This window comes from Neophocaena asiaeorientalis, unplaced genomic scaffold, assembly GCF_003031525.2.
Source record: "Neophocaena asiaeorientalis asiaeorientalis breed wild unplaced genomic scaffold, Neophocaena_asiaeorientalis_V1.1 scaffold33, whole genome shotgun sequence".
Classification (NCBI taxonomy): domain Eukaryota; kingdom Metazoa; phylum Chordata; class Mammalia; order Artiodactyla; family Phocoenidae; genus Neophocaena; species Neophocaena asiaeorientalis.
The window spans coordinates 281506-306842 of record NW_020171988.1 but is presented as its reverse complement, the minus strand read 5'-3'; the positions used below and the strand labels follow the sequence as shown (position 1 = coordinate 306842).

Genomic DNA, 25337 nt, shown 5'->3' with positions numbered 1-25337 from the left:
CATACTAAGCACTAGAGAAGAATTAGTCGTAACTAACAGGAGTAGTAGCTGTCCTCAGAGAGCAGGCACACGTGAGCTTAATAACTGCGAGGGGAACTAAGGGAGTAAAAACGTGAATGAATGAATACAAGACAGTTACCAAGATTCTTTCTTTGTACACAGTCTTAAGAGTCCCCTCAAAAGTCCCGTATTTTCATGTTAAAGCTGAAAATCTCAGTGAAAACGAAGTTACTCTGATGTATAAACAAACTTCATGTTCTGGGCTTGAACATAAATAATTATTAAACTCTGATGGGAACAAAAGAATTGACCATAATTCCAAGCGTGAAGCATGCACATTATATGATGTTCATAACTTATTTCTGAAGGAGTTTTATTACAGTAGCCCTATTTCATGAATGCTAGAATCAGACCAATCTAGGCTAAGCTTCCTTGCTAGTTCTTTTATGCCTCCAAGGATCTCAGCAGCTGAGTGAAGGACCAGTACAAAGAATAACCTGACTATTTTTTAGGCCTACTAGTTGCAAAGCCTCAGCCATTAAAAACAAAGAATGATGAAAATGGGGCTGGTCAAACGGCAGCAGTGGTTCTCTGTTAAATGGTATCATATCAAAACGATGATTTGATCTTTAGCATACTAATCGTCTCAGTAGAAGTAGTTTTTAATCAGTCTGGGAATAATAAAGAAGCTCAATTCTTCAAATATTTAATTTAACAAAAGATAAAGACAGTATCCCCTGGTTAAAGTGGTATGTAAGTTCCAGGTTCCCTGCCACATCATAGAAATCCCTTCACAGCACTCAAAACAATGAGAAAAAGCAACAAAATTGACTTTAAAAAGAGAAATTTCCTTTCCAACCTAAATAAACTTTACACAAAGTTGCCTCTGATCGTGGATTAAACAAGCTGCACTGCCAGCATCAGGGGAGGGTGTGAGGAGATCTAGCAGGTGCTGCAGTTTATCACAAAACCGTCTAAAATAATTGGAAGTGACAACCAGCACTACCACAAATGATTTATTAGTCTTTCACTCAGCTTTTCAGCTTCCTCGGGGCCAGAATAAATAATTTACCAACTCTGTATCTTCCAATCATTAATTCTTCCCTATGCATCCAAACTACATTTAACTCTGCTGGGTTCGGTGGAATAAAACACACAATAGGAATATTTTTCCAGATACAGAATTATCTGACCTTATGAAAAGGCAAATTTGTCAATCAAGATGTACAATCCAGATGTAGAAGAATTTCAGGGCTCAAAGTCAGCAACTGCAGATGAGTTGGTGGGAATAAAATCAAGTGAAGAGGAAATGAAAGCAGAGCCTAGGGAAGAGCTCTCACACAGATGAGGAAAGGTTTCAGTGACTCTGCGGACAGCAAACCTAAGCAGCCACCTAGCACGCTGACACCAGAGACTTTCAACCACGATGAGAGTCAATTCATTGACTACTTACCGTCTCCCCTAAAACTCCCCTAATTTACAGAAAATATGCAGTCCTCCCTCAAGAAAAAGGTCAAAACTTTAAAACGTGAACACACAGGAATTTTTTTTCATGCAAAACGGACTTTATAATACAGGGCAAGATGAGGCAGCTTCTTTAAAACATTTTAGTAACTATTTTGAATGAGTTCAGGAGACAATTACATACACCCTGAAATTCTAAAAAGGAAATACAGGCAATTTTATCAAAGAAATAAATACTCCAAAAAATTCTGAGAGTGACTTTAAAAGGTATGTCCATTAATTATGTAGAAAAACCACACAGAAAGCCAAAAAAATGACATCTTAAATCCCTTTCTGATGTAAGCTAGTCTTTGTCTCATTAAATCAGCATCTATGATTAAAAGAGAGATCGTTTTTGGTACATAACGTATTGCACTGTTAGAGCAGCATCTGTTTATTGCACAGCATAAACATTTTTCAGCTTTGTGAAACTACTGATACACAAGAAGTGATGCGGACCTACCAATGTATTTAATCTTTTTTTATTCCAAGGAGAAGTACTTTCAGTGAAAGGGTTAATAGCATTAATATTCTAATATCTGGCATTCTATGAGGCATATCAAGCTGCTGGGCACACAGTCAAAGAATTTCATAGAGTGACAGCTTTCTCTTCAATGGTTTGAGAGTACATCACAATTCAAATCTTAAGTGTGTAATATAGGGCTAAGTATACTTCTAAATATATGACTTCCACCAAAATATGAAATGCACTAAAATAAGTCCAGCTAATGAAAATTATAATATAAATGTGAATCCAAAGAATGTAATTTAGATGATAAAAGGTTCGAATAATCTCTTAAAAATTCCAAAATGTTCACAAATAAGAGAGTACCATTTTCAAGACTCAATACTTCACTGTCATTAACTGAAACAATTACATAACGACATGGGCACAAAAGCATATTGTTTACATCAAGCCAAACCACGTAGTACTTACACACAGACCCAGTGCACTTGTTGCTATGGCAAAATAAACCCCCAGATAGCATAGGTCCTAGCCTCCCACAGGTGAAAATAAAAACAAAAATGGTAAGCCTGGAAAATGTAACAAAAGCCATTTTTTTCAAGCAAATATCAAAAAAAAAGATAGAGATGTTATATTTTTCATATGGGTCGGAGAGAATAGGAGGATGTTTTTTTTAAAAAGCAGCAGGACAAGGCTCTCTGCAGGCTTCTTTGCAATTGGTTTTAAATGTCAGAGGAACTTCAGCAAGAAAAGATAAAGCAATGCACACTCTAGTGGCACCAAATGGCCTGAGGATGCCGCCTAATGCCAGCACCTGGACACAGTGGCCTAAAAGTTGATGGCAGCTTGTCCCACGTGCTGCAAACCGTGAGCCCGGCAGAGCCACAGGGATATCTGTGGAAAAAGTCTGGGCAAAGTAACCTGACCCTTAAATGCCCATCCAAAGACAAAGATAAACCCAAACTGCGGTACTGGTGTTGTCCTATTAGAGAACAATTAAAATTAATAAACCAGATGTAAAATCAAAAGCAAGGAATAGCTCAGAAACAATGTTGGGTAAAAAAGATAAAAAGGCAAACTGCATAAAGACTAACAGAATATTTCAGTTTAGTAAGAACACTCAATGAACACATGAATGTAGGTATAGTCTAAAAACACGGACAGAAAGGATATAAACCAATTCCAGGGTGATGGTTATCTCTGGGAAAGGAAGGACTTTAAAATGTTTTTTGAAAATATATACAGCAAATGTCAATATACAAAGTCTGCATGCTAAATACAAGGTTGCCTGTTCTATTTATCCTCTGTACTTTTGTGAATACTTGAACGATTTCTTAAATATTTTAAATCTAAGCCATGTTGTACATAATTTTCTTCCTAAAAATTAAACCAATTTCACAATATTTTTACCTGAAACATGAGGGTCTACCTTTCTAAAACTCATTGCTTTGGTTGGTCTCCATATTCAAAAATTTTTATATTCCAATCTAAAAAAACTAAAAATTCTACCCTCTTTTCATAGATGATTTGGCTTAGTAACAATTTCAAATCATTAGTTCTCAGGAGATTCCACGGTTTATTTCAGACTTGAACTGAGGGATTCCACCACACAGACCTCCTAAATGAAGTTTAAAACATTCTTCCCTGGCCTCTGAATAACTAGTTTCATCATTTGTTGTAGAGCAAACAGGCTGAAGGACCTGACTCTACTCCTGGGCTCTAACTTCCCAGTGGGAACCTATCACTTCATTAGTGAATATGTTCCTTCTCATTTTGTCTGTTTATGTGAGGTATTAAACTTATGTTTAAAAAAAAAAAATTCCTAGTAAGTCTTTAGATGTATGTAACGAAACCTTACTCTAAAGAAATCAGGACCACAGTGACAAGCTTCCTATCTTGTATTAAAATTATCTGTAGTCAAATTTAAGTTCAGCCTCATTTCTTTATAGGCCTTTGGAAATTTGACAGGTCATCTACAGCTAAATAGAAACAAGATGCCTCCCATTTACAATCATATTTGTACACAAAAACAAAAGTTTAATACACTTTTTGTCACCACGAAGGAAATATCAAAGATACTGTTAATCTTCACCAAAACTGATCAATATTCTCTCAAAGTAGCAACCATCTGATTTAAAGAATTACTGGCTTGTTATCTTAAACAAGAAATTATATTCAACTTATATTGATGTTTTCTATCTGAAGCGTGTCATGCAATATTGTAATTTATCTCATAAATCTACTAGAGTGTGATCAAATTCTATCAACTCTGATTGGCATAAATTTGAAACAATGAAGCAATCACATCTGTTAAGCAGTTCTAGCTTGCTAGACAACATTTTAAAAGTTTATACAATAACATAATTATATTTTTTATCCATAAGACCTTCCTGTAGTTGATTTCAGCTTTTTCATAAAGTTTTGTATGTGTACTGGGTTCAGTGGGATACAGAACAAAAGATAAGAAAAGGAGATGGAAGAAGTGTGGGGAGATGGATTGACAGAGATGGTTTAAGTATGAACTTCAAACACTCGGAAAAATATTTTAACAAAACTCCAAATGAATTACAAGGTGTCAAGATAGGAAAATAAGTTCATTTGAATAAAAACTATATAGTATATCTAACTTTATCCTGAAACTACTCCTTAAAAATATGAATGCTGAATTTAAATGAAAATACATGGGCATAAAACAAAGAATTCAAACCATGCTTTACAGAACAAAACAATATTGTACAGCAAAATTTACCACCTACCTTTTTTGGTGCAAAATTCCTAATTTTTGAAACTTAAATGATTATTATGAAAACATTATAATAGTATGTATATAAGTTAATAGGTGAGAAACACAATATTCCAAAAGTAATTCTATGTAATTTTAAAGACATTTCAAATTAGCAAGTGAACTCAAGGATGAAAATGATTAGGCCCTAAAGATATATGGGGTGTACGGGCTAAAATGACAGAGAAATATTAAAAATAAAATTTAGGACACTGTTAAGTAACTTCATCAAGTTACTGATCCTACTGCTTTATATCATCATGACTAAGATATGACTTAAGAGGATGTGAACATTCTACTAAATGTTAGCTAATAATAGCTAAATTATTACTATAAATCCCATCTGGGCCATTCATTGACAGTTAATCATATACAATGTTGAGACATTTCTCATCCTATTGAACTTTGTACTTGCCACTCCTTACATGCACACATCTTCACTCCAAAGTGATACCTCTTCTTCGACTTCCCCTTCATACCAACCAGGGCCTTGTATGTACTCAGTACATATTTGCTGATTGATTTCTTTTAACTTATATGAAAACATGACTCCTGAGTCAAACAGTTTAGATTAAAACAATTTTATTCCCTACCATTAAAGTTGAAATTAATAAAACAAAACAATATTACGATCAAAGGAAAACTTCCCAGAAAGAGACAATAGGTAATTCTGATGGTGGAAAGTGAACTCAAGACAGTGACAGAGGTCTTTTAATGAAATCTTGCGCTAATTTAGATGTTTTCCTTTTGTCTGTGGATATGGTAGGCTTTCACAAAACAAGTATATCTTATTTTCTTAGAATTTTTCAATTTGGAATTACTGGAATGCTTTGCTAACCAAAGATGACAAAACTTTTTTCTCCATTCTTGCCTCTTTTCTATGATTTTGTTGTACTCTCCTTAATATATAAAACTATCCACTAGTCATCTATTTTTTCGTATCCTGTAGATTAATTTCTAATTAAATGCATAAAGAAATTGAAGCTCTCATGACTACTCTGTAATTTAGCTTCAATATAAAGACATTTTTTTGATTATCGCAGGATACTAACAATACTAATATTTTATTTAAAAAAAGTAAATCTCCATTAAGTTTTATTTTTTAATCTATCAAACATCCACTGAATAGGATTAAATAAGAAATAATTACAATTCTTCTGCTAAAACTGTACTGTTGCTACCTATTATCAACCTCATTTCTGTATTTTATGTTTTCATTCAAAAAACATTATGCTTTGCACATAGGCACTGGTAAAAATAAGACAATTCGTGTTTTTCTTACAAAGATAAGCAATGAACTAATTATTACAACATGGTATAATATGTGTTCTACAAAGGTCTGTGGAAGGTGAGGAGATATCACTGAGGAATCGGGGAAAGCTTTCAAGAGCTACATCCTGCAAGTTGAGTAAGCCAGGAAAAGAGGTACGGAGTGAACAGCACATACAAAGATCGACTGAACAAAGATTAACCACATGGGTTTATTTTCTCCTTCCCCAAACCCCAAAGAGACCTCAGATTTTTGGAAAATAAATGACTTATCAAAGGAAGTAACTCATAAAAGAACTTATAAAAGACACTGAGGAAAAGGCGAACCATTTTGCCCACAGTCTAGGAACATTCAACTTCACACATCCTGGTGTAGAAAAATGGAAACTCCAAGAAATGGAAAAACAGACTTAGCTAACAAACAAACAGGGGGAAGAAAATAACTTCCCCAAACTGAAGGACTTGCTTCCAGAATGAAGGAGTTCCCAGAAAATCCAGTATAAACAATGAACAAAATCCACTCCAAAGCACATCATCATAAAAATTCAGAGACAAAGATTCTAAAAGTTTCCATAATTATAAAAACAAGTCATGCACAGCAGAAAAAAATGTAGAAGGGGAAAAAAAGGCAAGGAACCTCTCAGTAGCAAAACTGAATGCTGTGAAACAAAGTCTTCGAAATTCTAAAAGAAAATTATGCTGCAACGTAAAATTCTATACCCAACCAAACCACTAATCATGTCTGACAGTAAAATAAAGACACTTCAACCCTCCCTAAGATCTTTTTCATATAATGAGGAAGTTAAACCAGAAAAAAAGACGATGAGTTGGGATTCACATATAAGGAAAAGAGAAAAGCGATCCAACCTCCAAGGATATCAAATCTTTGACTTTCTTCTAGAACACATGAGAACACCACAGCATAACTCTGAATGAAAATGGCAGTAGCAGCTAAACAAATAGGAAATAATATCAGAGGAAGCAATTAGAAGCAAGTATTCTTATATTATACACCTACTACACTTCAACTAAAAAAAAAAAAAGGAGCAAGTATTCCTTGAGCAAAGATGCCACTGAAATTAGAGGGAAGCCCCATGACAATGGCTCTTTGTCTTCAGATGACAGTCTCTACGTTACACCAGGATCAAATGACTGCCAAACTGTTGCACATTCATCTCTCAAGTTATGCTCACATGCACTATACACAGTGTCACTTTGAAGATAAGCAAAACCATATTATACAAAAATGCATGTACACACACACACACACACACACACACACACACACACACATTTTCATCCAAGATAGGGTTTAACTGTATTACTTTATAATTAGGTTTCACTTAAAAAGCCAACAACAAAATGAGTGTGTATATGGTTGGTTAGCATTAGTTATTTTTCAAATTTTCACTTATAAAATATCAAAGAAATCAAAAAAAAATCAAAGAAATCAGAGTAAGCCCATATATTCCTAACTAGAAGAGTGTTTATGCTAAAATATTTAATCCTGTGAATTGTTGGCTTTGACATTTTTTTCATCCATATAAGCAGCTCCAATCTAATCTGGAAGCATCTTTTAAGCATCAGAGTTAGAAGAGCTATAAGGAATAAGTGCACATTTTGAAAACAGTGGTTCTCAATCCCACCAGATCCAATGCCCCTTTCATTCCCTGTACTGTTCTGAAATGAAATTCAGAGTTAATAAAATCTACACATAGAATGTCTCTTTAAAGAAAAAAATCAGGGACTTCCCTGGTGGTCCAGTGGTTAAGACTCCACGCTTCCATTGCAGGGGGCGCGGGTTCAATCCCTGGTTGGAGAACTAACATCCCACATGCAGTGTGGTGAAGCCAAAAAAAAAAAAAAAAATTAATTCTAAACCATGTTATTAATTAAAAATTTATTTCATTACATAAATGCTTAGACATAACTACTTAAGAAGAGCAAATAAAACAGTCACATATTTGCATCTATATATAATAAATAAGCTTGGATCTAAGAGGAAAAAGATCACAAGTCATTCTCTGTAAGTACCAAAAAAATGAAACAGGAGAGGTATAAGAGAACTCTAAAATAAAAATTAGTATTGAGATAAGTGATTACAGATAAAAATTAATTGAATATGAAAGAGAAAGATAGAAATAAGCTTAAATGAAATAAAGATTAAAATGTCAAGACAAATTACATACTGTTGAAACAGAGAAAATTATGAAATGTGGTTATTAGTACAACTGACCTGGGTTTTATTTCTAGGTGTAGTGTCAAAATAATTACCTATACTAAGGTTGTTACACTGTGGTTACAACCTATCCCAGAAAACCTACCACACTGTCAAGGAATTAAGTCTCTAGTAGTTTAAAATACTACAATAAAGACTATATGCCCCCAAAATATTGCCGGTGGAGTGGCAGAAAACCTATCTGCCAGAAAACCTACCACAGAAAACCTACCACACTGTCAAGGAATTAAGTCTCTAGTAGTTTAAAATACTACAATAAAGACTATATGCCCCCAAAATATTGCCGGTGGAGTGGCAGAAAACCTATCTGCCAGAAAACCTACCACAGAAAACCTACCACACTGTCAAGGAATTAAGTCTCTAGTAGTTTAAAATACTACAGTAAAGACTATATCCCCCCAAAATATTGCCGGTGGAGTGGGTAAAGAAATTTAAGAAGTTACAGAGAATTTGTATAATAGATTGCTTATTGGAGATGGTACCAGAGTAATAGCGGTACAACATAAAAATATAACATAAAAATAAATCAATTTAAAATATATTTTTAACAATGCATTTATTATCATTCTAAAAAAACAAAATTTTAACATTTAGGATGGCAATCATGAAATATCTAAACAATCCTTACTAACTAATAAAATTCAATTAATTTAATTTAGATCCATTAATTTAAAATTTAGTTTGTTATTAAAAGTCTTAAATATCCTGTTACATATTTGCAACCAGTGTAACAGAGCTTCCAGTAAACTGCATTGCTGAACTGAAAACTTTTCACCGAAATACCTAGTTAGAAATGCTATAAATCAGGAAGTGGAAGAATGTGTGAAGTACATACAATTTTGAGAGAATTTCTTTATTCTACTGAAGATTCCCCTCAACACAAACTTCCCCTAAAGTATCAGATTGCTCATGTAACATCTTACAAACAACTGTCAGTAATATTACATACTGAAGTATTATCTTTGAAGAGAGTTTAAGCGAGCAGACATTCAAAAGTTATGTGGTTCTCAGGACAGTTTTCTGTAGTCTGAGACTGTCCCATGCATTGCAGGACACCTAGCATCCCTGATCCCCACCCATCAAATGCCAGAAACACTCCTTATAATTATTGTGACCAGCTAAAGTACTCCTTAATTTCCCAAATTCCCCTCACAGGGCTTTACCACCCTTGTTTGGAAATCATACTCTAGAAGTCTTATAGAAAGAAGCATGCTATGGTGTGGAACTATATGAAAAAATGTGTTTCAAAAACAGAAAGAAACATTTTTATCAATTATACTAAAAATTATAACTTGCAATTTTATCCTCTTCCAAACATTCTTTCTTCAGCCTATATTTTTTGGTATTGTGTACTGAGGCTAACTTAAAGAGATTTGTTAACCACTCTAGAACAGATGTATATTCTCTTTATATGTTTTTTAATAGAAAGCTTTCCTATATATGACCTTTTCAATACTCCAACTTTTACTTAGCTGAATTAAAGTCAAAAATAGAATCTAATCAATAGATTGTACATGTATAGGCATGCCATGCTTCTATAATTTCATTTGTGTGATTTTATTTTCTATTTTTGTTGTTGCTGTGTGGTTTGGGTTTAGTGTTTCATTGAGCAGCATCAATACTAAGGTGGTCAACACTAAGACACTGCGTTTAGTCAGGACAGGATTCAGTATTATTAAAGACTGTTATGTGTCAGTATTATCTAGTGCCCTAGGAAATCCATGCAGTACAAGAGTCCCCTTTTTTACTCTGCAAACTCTAAATTTAATAAGGTTCTATTTAATTAGTGCAGGATTCAAATACACGTTCATGCCAAATTTTGCAACCACACGGGAGGTAGGGGAAAGATATTTCAAACACTTACATGGGAACAACCTTAGGTTGCTGTCTTAAAATATCAGTGCAGGATGCAAACTACTTCACAGATTATCCACAAAACGGATGAGGTGTGAAAGAAATTCTGTGCTTAACGTGACCTTTGGCTGTACTTTTACTTGTCATAATTATAAAGGAGGTACTCTCAGAGCCAACACATAAGCTATGTTATTACTCTTACAATTATAGTAGTATCTAGCCAAGTGCTTCATATACTGTGACAAACTCGAGGCAAAATATACGGAAGCTCTTACCTTTGTTACAAGGCCTAACAGGCCTTGCTGAACAAAAAGAGTGCTGCTATTATACATACGTATGAATAAGAACTACTGCATAAGAATTTTACTTTTTAATGTTCATTAAAATACAAATATGCCAGTGTGGTTACCTAGTTCAACTTAACAAGTCATCTATTCTCGAAATGCAAAACAACTTGAAATTTAAATTTAATACCTAATTGTGACTTTACTAAATACATGTCAAGAAGGAATTTAAAAGAAAACTATACAAAAACCAAAAACCTTTAAGCAACTCTCTTCTACATATTCCTATTTTCCCACACAGAATTTCACCAAGGAAAAAGAGTTGTTTTCAAAAATGCTTTGGCAAACTGCCAACTTATCAATATAAATGACATGTAACATGATTTTTTAAGGAAAAAAAAACACTACTGGATCATCTAACATAAAATTATAAATTCTGAACGTATAACAAATAGAAATAGTTTTCCGTACAATGTCAAATATACCATTTATCAGAAGATTTACAAAGCAAAACAAGTATTAAAAATCCTGTAATGTATGATACGAAGAAAAACTTTACAACTATATACTATATTATGACCAACTTTGCCATACTCATCTTTCTGTTCCCAATAGTAATACCTCCTCTTTATTTTCACCTTGAAAATAGGTTCCAAAAGCTGTAAAACATCAGAGTCACACTTTATAAGTCATAAACACAAACTGCCTAGGTTGGCTAACAAAATCACATAAATACTGGCCATAAAAGAAGTTTGTTTTATCATAAAATATTTTTTAAAATATTGCATATGAATTAAGATTGCTCTTAAATATGCATTATATACACTGTTAGGGACTACTCAATAGGAATCTGAGATGTTACTAGGGTGACCAGAGGTCCCAATTTGCCCAGGATGGTACTAGTTTACGCCTATTGTCCTGGCACTCATACAGATGCAATTATTTATGGCACTCACACCAACATCACCCAAGATTTGACCTAACAGAGCCCTGGTAATGGTCTTGGGCTTAAGAGTCAAAAGAAGTGATCTGAGCGTTAGACATCCACCAGGCAAACATTCAATCTCCCTGAGGCACAAATTATTCTTCTGTATTTAATTCAGATCCACTATACAGGATTATAAGAAGAATCAAATCAGAAAATTCAAGAAGCTCAAGTACTACCTACTGTTTAAAAAAGATGACCAAATGAAACACAAACTGAATATACTTAGCAAGTTAAGTCTATCAGAGATATAAATAACTACAGTCTCCATAAACAAACAAATGAAAACAACTCAGGTGAAAAACTACATTACAGAATTGTAATGTAGCATAATTACATTACAGATTTGTAATGTAATACAAATAAAACTACATAAAACTACATTAAAACAACAATAAAGCTACATTACAGAATTGTAATGGGCTAAGAAGGACCTTCAGGAGTCACACTAAATGAGTCCCAATTCCAGCACCATCACTTACTGTCAGCTGTGTGGCAAAGAGCAAGTTACTAGGTCTCTGTTTCCTCATTCATAAAATGAAGATAATAACTGTACTTCTCTCACTGGAAAGAGTAACAAATAATCCATGTAAAAGATGATGTGAGCACTGTGCCTGCACATAGTAAGTGCTCAGTAAATGCTAGCTACTATTATGACAATCTCCATCAACATCTCTTGTCAAAAACAAGCCCTAAGAAATTATTCAGGAGACAATTTCACATATGTGTGCATGTGTGTGTGTGCACATATGTGTATCTGTATCTTCCAATTAAAGATCACTTGGATGACACAGCTATATGTTATAGTGTGGGCTGGGTATATTACACAACTAGTATAGGAGATCTTATTCAACATTGGACAAGGTAGCTTTTTTCTCTGAAAGAAGTCCACAGTGGCATCCTGAAGCACACTTTAAAATAAAAGTCCATATCTAACAATATCTGTGGCTGTTCATCTAGAGAACAGAAGAGTCACAGATATGTACAATAAACACATTTTTAAATCCATGTATATAAATCAAATGAAACCGCTTCCTTTAAGGAAAGCATATGAAGATACTAAAGCAATATCCCAATTAAACATTAATATAGTCAATATTTCAAAATAAGAAATTTGGGTTTACATATGCACAGTTTAAAATTCTATAGTGAGGGCTTCCCTGGTGGCGCAGTGGTTGAGAGTCTGCCTGCCGATGCAGGGGACGCGGGTTCGTGCCCTGGTCCGGGAAGATCCCGTATGCCGCGGAGCGGCTGGGCCCGTGAGCCATGGCCGCTGAGCCTGCGTGTCCAGAGCCCGTGCTGCGTAACGGGAGAGGCCACAACAGTGAGAGGCCCACATACCGCAAAAAAAAAAAAAAAAAATTCTATAGTGAAACCTGTCTACAGAGGTCATTTTCCCTATATTTCAACAGCATATAGCTCAACTTGAAATGTACAACGCTGCTTCTCTCTGAAATGTTAAAACTGTAAAGTACACAGTAATTCACTGCAAGCAACGCAGGAGAAAGGCTATGTTGTCACATGATACCCTTTAACCCAAACAATTACTTTAACTTATTCATTAAACCCATTCAAAAAGAGAACACTAATAACTTGTGCTGCCTTAGGAAACAGAGTCAGAACTAAGAAGAAATACTTTATTTGGTTAAAAATAGAAATTTCACATAAGAGAATTATTAGGTAAAGACAGAGAAATTATAGCTGGCATTTATAAAAGACCTTGTACATTTTTAGCTCATTAAAATAAAGTGGTATAAAACTTTCCATAAGAGATATGGTATAAAATAAGTATGTCACTAAGACTGATATAAAAATCTATATAAACATCATGCTGCTTTCCAAATACACATACAACAGGTATTTAAAAAAACAAAGGGCTACATCAAATTTATATCTCAGGAATCCAAATTTAAGTTGGACTTCATTTCTCTGAGCTTTCCTAAAAATATTCCAGTAGTAAAATAGCTTTGCCACTAAAATAAAATAACTAAGACTCCATTATCTATTCTATAGCAAGTAAGAAATACCGACCTGCCGTTTAGAGATACCAAGGATAATGTGGACTGAGGTTTATATATTCTGTCTCACTTTACAGGCTATAGGCTACATCATTAATTTGTAAGTGACTCTACAATAAGTATGCACACAACAAACAAATATTCTATCATGGGTAACCCTAAACAGGTAAATTTAGAACTAAACAAAGCATAACTGAAATTTTATCACTACCATAAATTACTTTTTAAAAAATCCCTGGGTATTGCAATGAATATACTTTTGCCTTAGAGCTAATACTTTAATTTTAAAGAACCACAAAGAAAAAAATCAAAACTAGTCAGTAACAATGCAGCAACTAAAAGCAATAAACTCAAAATTAAGTTATAAATAATTTAAAGCATGTCATGAAGATGTATTAATAATTCATCAGATAAATAATTTACTAAATAATCAAATAAATAAATAATGAAATACATAAATAAATCAGCAAATAAATAATTCTGCAAAATAACCTAAACAATAAGTCACCCAAACAAATCACAAACCTACAAAACTACAATGATTCTTTGGATTCTGATAGTTTTAAATAAGCAAATGTACATAAACTAGATCAATCCTTGTTAGAATTAGAAATATTTTTCAATGCTATTTGTAAAATCCTCATCTCAGTACATAAGAACACATTTTCAATTTTTAAAAGACTGCATAGGATTAGTTCTTATAAATTATTAACATGATTATAACATATCCTCTTCTATATTTTACATATAATAACTCTGCCTAACATATTTTCCCCCAAACAACTGGATACTTAAAATATTCTTAATTTACAGTTCTTTTTCAAAGCAATACTTACAGTACAATAGTGCTATAGTCTTTCTGATAGCTTTCCTATCTTCACCAAGTCTCTGGAAATTTTCTGCAAGGGATAGAAGAGTTAGAATAACCTTAATTATTATAGACAGCATTTCATTCACTGGTGAACAATGCTTTATAACTCTACAAAGTAGCAATGGGAAGTGGAGGTTATTAGTTGTGAACTCTGTCAAGTTTTTAGAAGTCTTAAGTGGACTAAGCACAAGATGATAGAGGCCTGGCTTCCTCTAATGGAGCTGTTACAATTGGAGGGATTTCAGATGTGAAGACAAAAACTTCTGAAGGTCAAAGCGACTGGCTGACATCTAATGCTATCAACAACTGGAGAAGCTCACAGTCCCTGAAAGAACACAGGAGATCACTTAACTGTTACAATGTGAATGCTGCGACAACCTAATGGGAGCACCAGAAAGAGACAAAACACAACTGACCTCATAAGTCAGTCTTCACTTAACATTTATTTCAGGTTTTTATCCACCCACAGTATAGTACTCTTGAAGTCCATAAATAGCAGATCCTAAACTGTGATAGCCTTTCCGACAGAAATAAGAACTTTGTAATGAGTGTTTGACACTTTCAAGGGAATAAATCCGAACAGTATAGCACAACATCTGAAGAGAAAGAAACTAAAATTAAAATATTTTGATAATCTAGCTCAATGAATTCTCAAACAACTTAGGTAATATTTTACCTATTTCACAATCAAGGAAAATGAGGCTCAGCAAGAGTCTGTATGCTGCCTGCGGTCCCCAAGGGGCAGGAAGATTCTAACTTTTTCTACACCACTTCACGTGAAGGGTCACTGAACTACAGGCTCCTTCAATTTGAGCCCACCTTAAAAGTACAGCAAATCCTAAAGCTTCGAAAATTGGTTAGAGCAATGGTTTTCAACTGGGGGTGATTTGCCTCCCAAGGGACATTTGGCAATGTCTGGAAACATTTTTGGTTGTCACAACCAGAGAGTATTACTGGCATCTAGTGGGTAGAGATCAGGGATGCTGCTAAACATCCTACAATGCACAGGACAGTCTCCCACAACAAATAATTACCTGCCCTAAAGTGTTAATAGTGCTGAGGGTGGGAAACTCTGGGTTAGCGTAAAAGGTCTTTCAGGGCTGTGCAGTTTTCCTGTTATAAAATAATACACATTTGGTTCAGGGATATAAAGTCTTTTTTTATGTGTGTGGAACACCCTGGATAAAAATGTGTATACTGTGGAGAACGGGTATGTGGGAACTCTTTGTACTTTCTGCTCAATTTTTCTATAAACCTAAAACTTCTCAAAAAATAGTCTAGTAACTTTTTAAATGTGTATCCTTCACTTCTTTCACCAAAGTTATGCGTAACTGTCTTAGAATCAATACCCCCAAAATACATCTAAAGTTATAAATTAAAATTTTTTTAAATTTCATTTGTCAAAATTCTTCCAATAAAGTTAATGAGAGCATTAAAAGTCACATTTATGAACTAACTCTGTCTAAATGACTAGCCAAGATATCTAATAAATATTACAAATTCATAGGGCTTTAAGAGATTTTGATACACTACAATTAATAATCTTCAATACTTAGTGATTTCTTTTGCCTAAAAGCTGTCATACATTTTCTGAAATATTTGTGATAATTATTAAAATCATTTGAGAACAAAATTCGGCAATATAATTATCAAAGAACTCCAGAAAATACATATCAAGTATTTCCCTTTCAATGCCAATTAATCTCTCTCCAGTCTCAAAGTAGATTTTGGTTTTCAACATGGATCTAGAATCTACCATGACACAATGCATGTTTCCTTATATTGGACCCATCACATTACTGCACAGAGCATCAAACAATGGCATCCTTTATCAGCTAGGGTTAGGTTATATCCTTCCCAAAACAAAAAAAATTTTTTAATAATTATAATATAATGACTTAAGAGAGGAAAAAAACAAAGGGAGAGAATTTCTCCCATGTAAATGTCTAGAAGTGGACGATCAAAGGCTGATGTGGCCGCTCCAAATATTAGGAATCCAAGTTCTTTCCATCTTTTTGCTCTACCATATACTGTTCTATTAAAAGTCACCTCACACTCCAAGAAGGCTATGGGGAGCAGCAAGAAGGAAGGGGAAGAAAGGCCCATCTCACTCTCTTCTAATGCTCATATTTCAGCTTACAGCTTCGCAACCATAACCAGTCCTTTGGCCACACCTAACCACTTGAGGGGATAGGAAACACAGTCTCCAAATTTGGTAATACTGCCCACATATAAAATTGGGATTCTTTTTATTAAGGAAGACAGGGAGAACGATTTTGTGGAGCGAATTATGAGAGGCAGACTATGGTGGAGGTAACAACTCTTCAAAGAAAATGGAGATGTACTCAAAATTTTCATTAGAGTGGTTCACTGGGAGACTAGGATTGACATATATACACTACCATGTGTAAAACAGACAGCTAGTGGGAACGTGCTATAAAGCACAGGACGCTCAGCTTGGGGCTCTGTGATGACCTAGAGGGGTGGGGGGGGGGTGGGGGGGGGAGGGAATATGTATATCTATACATATAGCTGAGTCACTTCATTGCACAGCAGAAACTAACACAACATTGTAAAGCAATTATACTCCAATAAAAAATTTTTTTAAAAAAAGACCTGGAAAAAAAAAACTATGTGTATATGTACGTTCATGTGTATATGTGTGTGTATATATATTTACGGAAGAAAATCTAAATGTTTAACAATAGGTGTATGGTTAAATAAATTTGGGGATAATCTCAGAACAGAATGCTATGTAGACACTAAATAACACTTCAAAAAATTTTTACAGATATGGAAGAATGTTCATAATATTATATGAAAAAGAATAGGCTATAACACATTTCATATAAAATAATCCCTATTTTAAATAAATATACATACTTACAAACATACACATATACACACAGTATACACTGATATCTATATACAGGCACATTTTATATCTATATCTAGAGAGAAACTGAGACCATATAAAAATCAAGAGAACAGAATTAAATGATAATAGTGGTTTAGGCTTTGGGAAGCAACTTTCATTGCTTTCTAATTCTTCTACAATGAAAACATATTACGCTTTTGATTTTTTTCATGAAGATTTTGGCCTAGACTAGGAAAAGCACTTTATAAAGGTAATTAGATTCAAGCTTTAATTTATTTTGTTACTTGGAACTTGGTGATAATTTTAAAAAGCCGGGGGGGATCTATAGCTGCGCTGTATCTTTCCCAACTGGGGCAAAATATACATGTTCCTTCTGAGTTAACAGTAAGAAGCTAACTTCTCTATGCCCAACTTGTTTTCAACTTACTAACATTCATATATCACATTTATCAGCTTTACACAACTCACTCCTAACCAGATGCTACATCCATCATTCCTAACAATTTACCCTGACATATTGATTACTTTGCTCATCTCATTCTGTAGAACTAATCATTCGTACTTCATGCTTCTACAAATCCTTCCATTTTCTATATTTCTGGGTCTATTTTTCTTAATGCTACTCTACTGCACATTTTTCTGGTTACTTATATAATGGATCTATCTAACAGAAATTACATCTTTCTTATATCTTTGTAACTATCTTGCATTGTCTTGAATTTTCCAGAGTTATTACTGAGTATACACACTATTGTTACATTGGTATTAATTCTATTATCTGCAAGTCTCAACATTACCATTAGTAAGGTCTCAATTTAGAATGCCTCAAAGTTCTCCACATTTTCTAGAATGATTCAATTTCCTAAACCCCCATTACTACCATATAAAAAAATGAAAAAATAAGGAAAAAGCAAGAGATTGATATATTTAAAACTAGTAACAAGTATATGGGGTTGACCAAAATTGCAAACAAATAAAAAGGTAAAATACATAGTCCCCACCCTCTAGAACTTGAGGGAAATAAGAAAGACACAGACACAAATACACAAACACACACACATACACAGGGTGGGAAGGAAGAGAGAGAAAGAAGTTCACAACCAAATGTAATAGGGACAAGTGTACAATTCAGACAATATGTACTACAGAAAATCCAGAAGGTAAAAGCCACAGGCAGGAATCATCAAAGAAGGCTCTTCAACTGAGGCCAAGTTCATATAGAGCTAGAACGGTGGTTCTCAACCACGGGAGATGGTGCCCCCAAAGGACATTTGGCAACATCTGGAAACACTTTTAACTGTTAGAAAATGGGAGGTACTATTTGTACCTGGTGAGTAGAGGCCAGGGAAGCTGCTAACATCCTACAATGCACAAGACAGCCCCCCACAAAAATGAATTATCCAGCCCAAAATGTCAACAGTGCTAGAAGCAGCGGCTGGAGTCAAAAGGAGAGATAGTATTTTAACAGAAACAGAATGACACGAGTGAAAGAATGGCAGCTACAACACACGATGTCTTTAATAAACCATAACATCACCAGTGAAGGAACAGTGGGAAACCAAGGAGAAAACATAACTGGGTATAGATTGTAATGGGTCTGTACAAGAAGTCTGATGGACCAAAGAGATAATATAGTTTAACAAAAATACAAGAGAGCACAGGCAAAAATAGCAACATACTTCATAAGACTAAACTGTAGACAGATGGGTCACTGACTTCCAGCAGTATGGCAGACTAGATACCTTGATACTACTAGATACAACTTTTTAACGTTAGTGGGAAAATCTGTTTTAATGAATTGCTTAGCTAGCAAGAAAGTACCCTATCCACATAAGCTATAAATACAATGAAAGTAGAATAAGCAAACCTAGGAAACCAGCTTTCATTCTGAGAGTATGTACCTAAAAGTGTTGAAACTGATCTTACATCTTAATGTCTACACGAGGCTTAGGAGATGGACCCTAAAAAGTCTATCAAACGCACCATCCCTAACCCCTGGCAACCACTAATCTATGTGCCATTTCTATAATTTTGTCATTTCAAGAATGTTTTATCAACTCTCTTGACACTGTAATCACAAAGGGGAAACTTCACAAAGGTTCTCAGACTAAATTCACACTACTTGCATAATCCAACAAATCTCATGTGGAGATCTATTTAAAGTGCTCTTAAACTGTCAGTATCCCTAGTCACCTGGGGGAAGCACACGTAAATTCTCAGTGAAAGAAAATAACTTCAATCCAGGCCTCAAAGAATCCAACAACTTTCCAAAAAATTCTACTCAATTAAAAAAAAAAAAAATCACAAAACAGACACAATGAATGAGGGCCAACATAAACAAGAGATGGCAGAATTAGAGTACACATATTTCAATTACTGTAAAGATTACACAATAAGGATGTTTCAAGTAATAGAAATGCTTAAAATATGTGTGTGAATTAAACAAAACCTCAAGACATAAAAAACATAGGTAAATTTTTTAATTCAGTGTAAAAGTTTAAACAGTAGAGTCAGTACAGAGAATTAGTAAATGGAAAGACTTTTAAAACCTATCTAAAATGCAGTTCAGAAAGACAAAGAAAGAAAATAAAATATGTAAGAGCAGTTAAGAGACACAAAGAATAGAATAAGAAGGCCTAACAAAATATATACTTTTGAAACTATCGGTGATGAAGGACCATTTTTTAAATGGCCGATCTCCTGCAGACAAAAACTTCTATAAACTACAGTAAATGTGAATTTCTTTTTGAAAAATCATGTGCTTAGATGTCATGATAATATCAAGTTGCTATTAAAAGCTTCTAAATGTTTACTTTGAATTTGTCTTGGTTCATTACAGACCAATAACATCAGTTTGCAGACCAGTACTGACCTGAGGACCACACTTTGAGCAGCAACAATCTAAAACACAAACAGATCGAAATTAGAAAAGAATACAAAAGACAAAAGAGTATAGATGATGTTCAAATAGATGATGGCTGAAAATTTTCCATACTAAATGAAGATGCAGATGGACAATCCAAGAAAAAGAAACAAAAAGTAAAGATACAGGTAAACACCTGGATAACTCCTTATCAGTGTAGAGGCTACACCCACCACAATCACTGCAACACAATTCCAAACCAGCATTTTCCATCATTTTTTTAAAAATCTAAGAACTCAAGCTCTAGATGTACTCTAAATAAACAAAAATAGAGACAAGTGGACTTAGTAAAGAAAGTTAGACACCAAGTTTCAAGAGCTAGTGATTTCCTCTCAGTGGAAACACTCTGTCCATACTGCCCAAACTGTATCTAGCTTATTAGTTATTTTTAATGTGTAACTGTATGAAAAAAAAATCCCAAACTTTTATTAGCAGAGACTGAATATATTTTCAATTGTATTGAAATGAACAGGATTCCAATTCCATTAACTGTTCCTTTCAATGGGAAGTGAGCTACATAATACTTCAACATACTTTACCTATTAAATCCTCTAATCACGACAGATTCTTTTATTTTTAAATGCAGTTCATTTAAAAGACCCTGCTCAGACATCCAGCAGGAATCAAATATAAATTCACACCTACCTGGCAAAACAGAAATTATGGCATCACGCCTCCTGAGAAAGAATCATAACTAACATCTGTATAAACGTTTGGTCACTTTTCAAATATTTGACACACATCTATTTGAAGCATCACAATACCCTTGTGGGTTTTATAGAACAGATATAATAATGGCTAAAAGCTTAGAAGTGAAAGAACATGGTGAACAGCATCAAAAATATGCAAGAAAAAATATGTAAATTGAATGCAGCAATATAAAAAGATATCCAAAATCCAATCAACGGCTGCCTCTTACCATCAGTCTCCATCACATGAAACTGAAAGGACAATCATTAGGCATACATAGCAAATTAAATGAAATGATGTATTAACCTATTTGATTCAGTGCCACCAAATTCAAACAATTTAGCCAGATATTTAACTGCTTACTGGATCTGAATAAGATTCATATGGTGCTACCTCTATGGACTATGGGAAAAGAATTTAAATAGAAAAAAACTGGGCTGAGTGATTAAAACTTGATCAGGTAAAAGTAAGGTAAAGGCTGAGCAAGGCAAAAATTGTCATCCATACTTAACCATGAAGAATCAAAAGTTCAAGCCATTTAGAAAATCTCAGGGGCAAGGTCCAAATAAGAAATTCTTCCCCTGGGGCTTCCCTGGTGGTGCAGTGGTTAAGAATCCGCCTGCGAATGCAGGGCACACCTTTTCGAGCCCTGGTCCGGGAAGATCCCACATGCCGCGGAGCAACTAAGCCCGTGCGCCACAACTACTGAGCCTGCGCTCTAGAGCCCGTGAACCACAACTGCTGAGCCCGCACGCCTAGAGCTCGTGCTCTGCAACAAGGGAAGCCACCTGTAATGAGAAGCCCGCGCACCGCAACAGAGTGGCCCCCACTTGCCACAACTAGAGAAAGCCCACGCGCAGTAACGAAGACCCAACACAGCCAAAAATATAAATAAATAAATAAATTTTAAAAACAAACGTCCTTCTGCCCATCCTCATTCACTATGTCTGCTGACCTTAAATTTGAAAGAATATATCTCTGGATCATCCTTTAGAAAAAAAAAAAAAAAGAAATTCTTCCCCAAACTATTCCACAGCTATATTGATTCAAAGTTAATGCATGAGCAGATAAAAGACACAAAATATTCTAACTTGGTTATTTACAATAAAAATGGATTTAAGCTGGAAATTTACAGTGAAGTTTATTTTTGTTAATGCATTAGTTCAGCCATACACAAACATCAGGCTATGAGAATATTTAGCCTTATAATTTAAAATTTTGACAGCTCACACCAAGTTTAACCAACCACTGATCCATTCCAATATAAAGAAGAAGAAAAATTAAATATCCCACAGTGACTTTTGAGTTTTTATTTAAAGTTATTCATAACCACATTTGTTTGTATTCTCCTTAGCTGCTTCAAGTCTTCTTTGTGGAGAGAAAAAAAGCAGGTTTTAAAAACATACCTACATACATACACACATCCGGGTATAGAAAATGTTCCCGTAATTGCACGCTTTTCACTGGTACTTCCTGATCTCTACTTAAAACATGAAAGTGAGTTAAGTAAGCAAATTTTCAAGTAAGATAACACTAAAAATTAATGCACTTTCTTTAAGAATATATTTTTAAGTAAAGGCAAACTACAAAGATTTTTTATATCATCCATAAAAACAAGTCACAAGCCAAAATTCATTATCATAAACATTTGCAAATAGCTAAAATTGGGAGGAAATAAAGGCTAGCAATTTACTTCTGTATCTGTCAAAAGAGGACTTGAGCTTACTGCAGGGAAACGCTAATGACTGAAATAACTGATACCTAGAGATTAACATCCAAAGTCACAGAATCACAAATTTTCCCACTGAAATCCCCCTAATAAGTACCCTAATAGAAATGACCTCCCAATGGAGGTCTGGGAATGGAACCCAAAATTGTTAACAACAACCATTAATTTTCTTTGGCACTGAGTATTATTTTTAAATAATTGTGTTAATTCTTTCCCATTACACAATATCCCACTAAAATTCAACTTGAAAAGAACGCACCATGTTTATACTACTTCTTCACATATCCAGCACTACAAAGGGGACAAAGGATCTTACGCTTCTGCTCAAACCAGAACCTCATACCTTTGTTAGAGGAGCGCATATTTTATATCTGAAGGAAAGCTAATTCTAATAAGTTTCTAGGTTTAATCAGCTACTATTTTCCATAAACACTGAATCCACCAAAGAAACAACTCTACCTTTACACACACACACAAACAAACACACATACACTATTAGTAAGCTGCCCTTTTAAAGCTTTTTGGATTATATCAAACTAAAAAGCTTCTGCACAGTGAAGCAAACCATCATAAAAACGAAAAGGCAACCTATCGAATGGGAGGAGCCATTTCCAAATCATATTTCTGATAAAGGGATAATATCTAAAATATATAAAGAACTCATAAAACAAAAACAAACAACCTGGGGAATTCCCTGGCAGTCCAGTGGTTAGGATTCTGAGTTTCCACTGCAGGGGGCACAGGTTGGATCCTTGGTCGGGAGATTAAGATGCCACATGCTGCGTGGCAAGGTCAAAAAAACAAAAAGCAAAAACAGAAAAAAAAAAACAAACCGATTAACAAACGGGCAAAGGATCTGAATAGACATTTTTCTAAAGAAGACATATAGATGGCCAACAGGTGTGTGAAAAGGTTCAACATCACTGATTATTAGAGAAACGTAAACCAAAAGCTCAATGAGCTATCACCTCACACCGTTACAATGGCTATTATCAAAAAAATAATAGGGCTTCCCTGGTGGCGCAGTAGTTGGGAGTCCGCCTGCCAACGCAGGGGACGCGGGTTTGTGCCCCGGTCCAGGAGGATCCTGCATGCCGCGGAGCGGCTGGGCCCGTGAGCCATGGCCCCTGGGCCTGCGCGTCCAGAGCCTGTGCTCCGCAGCGGGAGAGGCCACAACAGTGAGAGGCCCGCGTACCATAAATAAATAAATAAATAAATAAATGTTGGAGAGGATATGGAGAAAAGGAAACCCTCATACACTGTTTGTGGGACTATAAATTGGTGCAGCCACTATGGAAAACAGTATGTAGTTTCCTCAAAAAATTAAGAATAGAACTACCATATGAGCCAGCTATTCCTTTTCTGGGTATTTATCTGAAGAACAAGAAAACACTAATTCAGAAAGATATGCGCACACCTATGTTCACGGCAGCATTTTTTACAACAAACAACCTAAATGTCCATCTACAGATGAATGCATAAAGAAGATGTCACACACACACACACACACACATACACAAACACACGGGAATACTACTCAGCCATAAAAAAGAATGAAATCCTGCCATTTGAGACAACATGGATGGACCTTAAGAGTATTGTGCTAAGTGAAATAAGTCAGAGGGAAAATGACAAATACCGTATGATTTTACTTGTATGTGGAATCTTAAAAAAAAAGTTAACAAACAAAATAAAACAACAAACTCATAGATACAAAGATGAGTGGTTATCAGAAGGTGGATGGGGGTGAGCAAAACAAATGAAGAGATGGTGATGGATGGTAAACCAGACTTGCAGTAGTGACCACTTTGTGGTGTATATAGATGTTGAATTACACTGCTGTACACCTGAAACCTACATAATAAAAAAAACTTTTTAACCAACATTTATTTCTTGACTATGCATCCTTAAAATTTATTACATATTATACTGTAGAAAAATAATGGGTAACCATGTGACAGACCAACTCTTTTTCAGCAATTAAGGAATAACTCTAGAAATAAATTGCAAGTATTAGCAAGAAAATCAAATGGAGATAGTTCATGCCTTGTTTTCACCTAATTATGAAAAATATCTAGAAAGGTTATATGACTTATTTCAAATTCTATATAGTTAGGAGTCATAACTTCATAATTATATATTTGAGCTTAAATTATCTTAAATTAAATATTCTGAATTAAAATTATCTTTATGATTTTTATAATTAAGCTATTCTTATAATTTGTATAAAATCCTTTTACAAAAAAATTAGATCTAATCTAAAATTTTAAGAACTTCACTTTTTTAAATAAAGTCATTAATTTTCAGTCACCTTTTCATTGGATTGACATTTAAAGAGATAGAGATTATTATTTTTGCATCTAAGGATTCTTTAACAAAGGTAAATAAAAATCATTAACTAAGGGTTATTTTAAGTTTTTAAATTTAAATTACTCAGTTTTCTAAACTTTGGAATAATTTTTGGTAAATGCTTTTTGTCTAAAAATTATGAACTTCTATATAATTATAAATGCAGTTTCAATCTAAGTTTATTTAATTTGACATAATTTAAATTCAAAGATATCATGAATAGTTATTATAACTTATAATTACACTGTATTTGAGACACTTACTTTTATAACACTTTACGAAAAAAATTACAGGCCATGCACTATCTCCACTTCGTTTTACTGCCAATATATTTTATCACATATGCAAATTGATCCTTGTGTCCTGAAAAGAAGATACTGGCTATGACATTATATCCATTTTCTCTCTTCAATAACATTTATTCAAATTTTTATAGTTAAGTATAACTTACTCAGAAAATGTTAGTTAAGAATTTTTTTCTTTTTTTTTTTTTTTTT

At 34.3% G+C, this 25337-nt stretch overlaps 1 protein-coding gene across 3 annotated transcripts in view; it reads right to left on the bottom strand.

Moving 5' to 3' along the window:
• The window catches only part of TBC1D5 (TBC1 domain family member 5), a 530340-nt gene that overhangs the window by 466589 nt on the left and 38414 nt on the right, over positions 1–25337 (bottom strand). For 2 of the 3 annotated variants that reach the window (XM_024747573.1, XM_024747583.1), the window contains exon 2: positions 14237–14299. The gene's annotated coding sequence lies outside the window, so the exon portion shown is untranslated. Of the gene's footprint in view, positions 1–14236; positions 14300–20021; positions 20051–25337 lie in introns of all 3 variants that reach the window. The other variant, XM_024747581.1, reaches the window with a different exon arrangement.